At 41.1% G+C, this 6,000-nt stretch overlaps 1 protein-coding gene across 3 annotated transcripts in view; it reads right to left on the reverse strand.

Annotated features, from left to right (window-relative positions):
• The window catches only part of FBXL3 (F-box and leucine rich repeat protein 3), a 61,401-nt gene extending 56,436 nt beyond the window's left edge, over positions 1–4,965 (reverse strand). For 2 of the 3 annotated variants that reach the window (XM_074299295.1, XM_074299292.1), the window contains exon 1: positions 4,808–4,965. The gene's annotated coding sequence lies outside the window, so the exon portion shown is untranslated. Of the gene's footprint in view, positions 1–4,211; positions 4,356–4,807 lie in introns of those variants that run through there. The other variant, XM_074299293.1, reaches the window with a different exon arrangement.
• Between the last annotated feature and the right edge of the window lie 1,035 nt (positions 4,966–6,000).

A 6,000-nucleotide genomic window follows, 5' to 3' on the forward strand; every position in this document is an offset into this window, starting at 1 on the left:
ATAATAATAATTTTAAAAATATTTAGAACAGCAGACAATTGCAGCATTACAATTATAAATCTCTATTTTTCAATTAAAAATGGGATATATATCCCATTATTTGTTGCTATTCAGTTATTTCAGTTGTACTGAATTCTTTCTTACCCCCATTTGGGGTATTTTTAGCAAATATTTGAGTGGTTTGCTACTTCCTTCTCCAGCTCATTTTACAGATAAAGAAACAGTTAAGTGACTTGTGCAGAGTCACACAGTGGCCTGTGTGTCTTAGTCTGAGTTTAACATTTCTGAAGCTTATTTTGAATTCAAGTCTTCTTGACTCCAAGTCTAGCCCTATATCACATATTATCACCAAAAAAAAAAAAAAAAATTATATATAGTAATATATACTTTTTTCTGCTATATATAGTGATAATATATACTTTTTTCTGTAAGTGAAAAAAATCATAATAAGCTCCTTATTAAGGTGTAAGATAAAAATTGAATTGTAAATACAATGTCAAATATACAATGTAATTAATATTAAGTCTTTTAAACAAGAGGTATCCAACACAATGAGGCCCCAAACAAGTCCCAGAACTAGAATAAAATTGGTATCAAGGAGCAATATTACATTTTTAAATTAAGCTAATAAGTAATTCACAGAGATGCTTATGGCTGTAGTAGTCATTCTATTCCTAAGTTTTTATTAAAGCACTCTCTGGGTAAATAGTATCTTGCTAGGTCCTTTGAGAAGTAAACAATTTAGCTATCTCTTACAATCCAGGTAAAAGGTGGTTTCTAAAAGAAATACTATTTAGATGCATTAAAAATGTTAAATAAGTTCTATATAAGAAAAAAGGGATGGTTTCCTACAGGAGCTACTGTCTGCGTAGACTATAAAAGATGGATAAGAATGCAAAAGGGGGAGAGGGCACAGTATGTGGAGCAGGAAAGGACAGGGTATGTTCAGAGAACAGCAGCAATGGGATAGTAGTGATCCAGTTTGCCTGTCATAGAGCTAGAGGTTACTAAAGGTTAAAAACATGGCCTCTAAAGTTATAGATTGGGGGATAGGGATATGAATGGAAGAGGTTTTTATGAAGTATCTAGAACACTAGGCAAGAGTCTGAATTTTATTCTGTAGGTTAACAGGAAGCTAATTTTAACTTCTGAGCAAAGAAGTGACAAGACCATATCTATATAAGGAATATTAGTTTGGCAGTTCGACTGTGACACTTTAACAATTAAAGACAGGAATAAATACCAATTATAAGATTATGCTACAATAGTTCAGATAGGTAGTCAAAAAGTGTAGCAGTGGGAAGGAGAGAAGAGGATAACTAGTTAAGTCTGAGGTGAGATACAATGGAGAGTCAAATACCAAAATCTCAAAAAAGAAAAATGGTGACTGAGGCTAAAAAGAATTAGTGGTAATTAAAAAATAATAATACTGAAATTGACTCAATTAAATCTTAAGTATGTCTTAAGTGTGACATGGGGGGGGGGGGAAGCTAATGTGATATTAGGCTGCATTATAAACATTCTGTCCAGAATTCAGGAAGTAATAGTTCCTTTATACTCTGCCCTAGCTACACACCCATAATACATCTACCTCTGGTTGCCACAGTTTAAGAAGGTAAAGCTACAGCATATTTTAAGAACCACCAGAATAAAACTAGGACATAAAACCATGCCATATGAAAGTTGCTAGAAAGAATATTCAGCCTGGAGGAAAAAAACAAAAACAAAAAACTTAGCCAACTAGATAGCTATCTTCAAATATCTGGAAAGAAATATAATCCAGAAGGATTAGTCTTGTTTTGCTGTTCTTGGGGGCAGAACTAAGAGCAACGGGTAGAAGTTGATCAGATGTTGGCCTTTTGGGCTAGAAGGGACCCAAAAGTCATCCAGTCCTACCTACTTATTTTACAAATGGGAAAAATGAAGGACAAAATGATTAAGTGATTTTGCAAGGCCATACATATAATAAATGGCTGGGATAATTTAATTCAGATTCTGTCTCTAGCAATAGTATTCTTTCTACTGTACCCTGCCACTTCCTATTTGTAGGAAGATAAATATTGGCCTGATATAACAAAGTCAAGAAGCATTTTAAGCATCTACTACTACATGCCAGTCAGTGGGACTACAAAGAAAAAATGCAAAAACAATGCTCTCAAGGTCTAATGGGAAGATAATTAGGAAACTGCCTTCTGTGAAGATTTGATCAGAAAAGGGACTATTGATATTTATTGGACTAAGGCAAGGTTGTTAACCAGTTAAAAAGTCCTATGTGCAGAATTACAATTTTAAAACCAAACAGTAATTTTAGAAGTCAGAGTTAATATCTAGTGCTTTAGAAACAAAAGTGTTGTCTTTCTTCCAGTCTCTTATTCTATAGGAAAGGCAAGTAGGGAGTATACTGAGAGCCAACCACTTTTTTCTTTCTGGTTATATATACACAGAACAATTTTCTAAAGAGCTCCGAAGTATAGTTCATCTTCAAACATAACTTGGATAGTAATTTGTTGGAAATGGTATAGAAGTCATTCTTGATAAGGCATGATTTAGACTGGATGAGATTGAGAAAAGGAAAAAAAAACCTATCTGGATTATGGGTGTATTGAGTGAACAAGTCATACAGCATATAATTAAGACTTTATTTTTAAATTTTGTTTTGCTAAGTAAATGCAATTTATTATTAATATACCATCTATCTATCTACATTAATTTGGACCATCTTCAAAATTATTTAACCTATTTACACATAAATGTATACTTTACAAAGTTACAGATACCTGAAGTCCCCATTGGATGCAGTTAACTCAAAGAACTATTTATCCCCCACTTCTGGTCAATCTGAGAAGAACCTACATATTTAAGTAATACAGAACAGATTTTTTTACATAGCAACAAAAATCAGGCCTCTGCAGGTACACTTGTTAAATGTCAAGTTACCACCTTTTCTCATCACGGAGGTTTCTAGCACAGTGCTTGTGTATAGCTTTTCTAGGTTCCTAAATATTGTAAGGAACTAAGAGTCTTTGAATCTGAACTATAATCATATAGTAAAATGTCAGAAATGCAGTCAAAGTTTAAGTTAAAACAAGTATAAAGCTAAAAGAAAGGTTTTCCTTAAAAAAACTGGGCTAAGTTTGTAACATTTCCCCAAAACTACAGAAAGACATACCTTGATCATATTCAAAACTAACTAAAAGAAAAGGCCTATGATTTCATTAGAAGGAACTCCCAGATGTGGCAATTCCTTTTATTAACAAAATTTAAAACTTCTCTTTGAAAGGTGCCTAAAACAGTGGTGTCAAGCTCAGGGCCAGCAAAATTCCAGTCCTTGCCACTGGAATCAAATTAAAATGTCATCCGCAGGGTCAAAAATTGTCTTTGCAAGTTTTGAAAATAAAGCTATAAAATGGGGGGGGGGGAAAGTAATTAGGAAATAGTAAACAAAATAAAAACATAGCACAGATAATGTGAATTTGTGGTTTTCTAAGTCTACCTTCAGGTCAAGAACTGTTTCTATTTGAGTTTGACACCATTGACTTGGACACTGAAAGGTTAACATACATACCATGGTCACAGAGCCATATTTCAGGCAGGTTAACTTGGGTCTTTCTAGTTACAAGATCAGCTTTCTAAAGATTAATACCATCCTACCTTCAATTTAAGATTTATTTGTAGAATGAAGTATGTCTGGGCAAGAGTCCATTTTCCATATTTATCTTTTGTTTTGACTAATGATATTCAACTCCTGCCTGACATATCCCTCTAACCCTTAATTCTGGGTATGTTACTCTCAGTGTCCCAAACAACTCTTAAAAACTAAAACTTCGATGAGAAGGGACTGAAGTGCAATGGTACAAGTTTACCCAATTATGAGTCCTAGATTTCAGTGACATTACAGGTCTAGTATATAAGTACTGAGTAATATTGAAATTAGCGGAACGTGTACTTCCAAAGTGAGAAGGAAAACAATGTAACTCAGACACATCTGGATGGCAGGTTAAAGCCAGGAGAGTACTAAAAAACATCCAGGTAAAGACACCAAAAGGATAACCCACACAAAGAAAATTAGTTGATTGTATTTTAATAAACTTTAATGGATAACAAAGCATCAATTTCACAAAGTAAACAAAACCAAAGTTTAAAAAACTCGGGCCCTCCCAACAGAAGGCATATTAAAATTATGTTTAATCTTTCATCATTATATTTCTTACTTTGAAAACGATCCTCACAATTGGTTTTCCAGTTCAGCATAAATGAAACAAAACTAAAGGTGGAGGATAACCGGGTTATTCATCATAAGCTAATTTCCGCTTCAAAGGACGGTCCTCTTCCTCCTAGTCACCCCGCCAAAGCTCGTGCCTTCCCCAGAAACATACGGACTATAATACCGTGTGTGCGTAGGATCGGTGTAGACATCTTTAAAGCTACTCATTCCAAACTCCACATTCGGGAGACCTTCCCCGCCTACGCGCCCCATCGGAAAGTGGCGCCCCACTTCTGAACCCTGGACGGGAGGCGCCCGGCCTGAGCAAAAACAACCAGTAGGACTGGGGCGCGGTCACAGTCACACGCCCCCAGCTCACCTGGCGGAGCTGTTTTCAGCGCATTGGGGGGAGGGGCAGAGAAGGGGACAGACTAGAGCGACCCCCACCTTCCGCTTCGGGTTCTCTGCGGGCAGGGTCGGGCTCGAGAGGCGCCCGGACCTCCCCTCCCCCAGCCCTCGGTCTGTCAACCCCCCTTTCGGAGAGGTCGCGGGATGGGGGGAAGGGGAGGGCGAGGGGCGGCCGGTACGCAGAGGCTCCGTTACCTGGTGCTGGTGGCGGCTTCCCTCACACGCCACCCCCGGCTCCGGAGGCAGCGGCGGCGGCTGCTCCCGCTGCTCTCACGTCAGGCCCGCCGGGGCCCCCTCTCCGCACACCGGCCGCCGCGGCCCCTCGCGCTCCGCCCGCATCCGAGCCCGAGACTAGCGCGGCTGCCCAGGCTGCACCGCCTCTCCGGCCCCCGAGGCCCTCCCCGAAGTCCCTCCGCACCCCACTCTCCAATTCTCCGAAGGAAGCTCTGAGCTTTGATCACGCCCACTCCGAGTCCCTCAGCCCGAGCTCCAAAAAGTCTGTCGGAACGCCTCGGCCACAGCCGAGCTTCCCTGCCCTCTCAGTGCCTCCCGGCCGCCCTAACACTCAGTCCAAAATGGCGCTCACTGCTGCGGCCGCGCGCCTCTACTCTCCCGCCCCCACTCCTCAGAACTGACAGGCGGGCAGGCGCGCTCTCGCCGAGGGCGGCCGAGGAGCCCGGATCCGAAGACGGCAGTCCTGAGAAGCTGGCGGCCACGCCCCCAGGCCTGGAGCATGCGCTGTGATGCGCCGAGGTCTCCTCCGAGCTCCCTCCCTAAGATTTCAGAAAACTCCAGATTTTTGGAAGACGGACTTGTTTACTGGGTTTTAAGCTTGCATCGGGAAGGGGAGGGGCGAGCAAGAATCCCGCAGTTTTCTTACCCAGCAAAGTGTAGGCCCAAAGTATAGAAGAACGGAGGTTCAGGGATTTAGTGATTTGTCAGCAGAGTAATGTTTGACTTAGACCCTGAGATTATATTAAACCGAGTCCCCACAGTAACAGCGGTACTTAAGCGTCTCCGCTGGAAGTGGGATATTTTGCCAGTTTTGTTTCCCTAAGTGTTAGTACTCTTTCTGATGAAGTGACTAAGGCCCCTGCAAAAGGTCACGTTCCTGCTAGCAATCCAGTGTTTAGAGCAGGGGTTCTCAAACTACGGTCCACTGAGGACTGGGGTGGGGGGGGTTGGGAGGGGGCGGTGTTATGGCAAATGGGTTGAGGGGCGGAGACAGAGTGTGAGCTTTTGTTTTTACTATAGTCCGGCCCTCCTATAGTCTGAGGGACAGTGAACTGGCCCCTATCTAAAAAGTTTGAGGACCACTGGTTTAGAGTGAACATTGACATTATCTTGACCCCACAATTTACTATACACAATCTGGATGCCAAGCTGCT

This window comes from Sminthopsis crassicaudata, chromosome 3, assembly GCF_048593235.1.
Source record: "Sminthopsis crassicaudata isolate SCR6 chromosome 3, ASM4859323v1, whole genome shotgun sequence".
Lineage (NCBI taxonomy): Eukaryota > Metazoa > Chordata > Mammalia > Dasyuromorphia > Dasyuridae > Sminthopsis > Sminthopsis crassicaudata.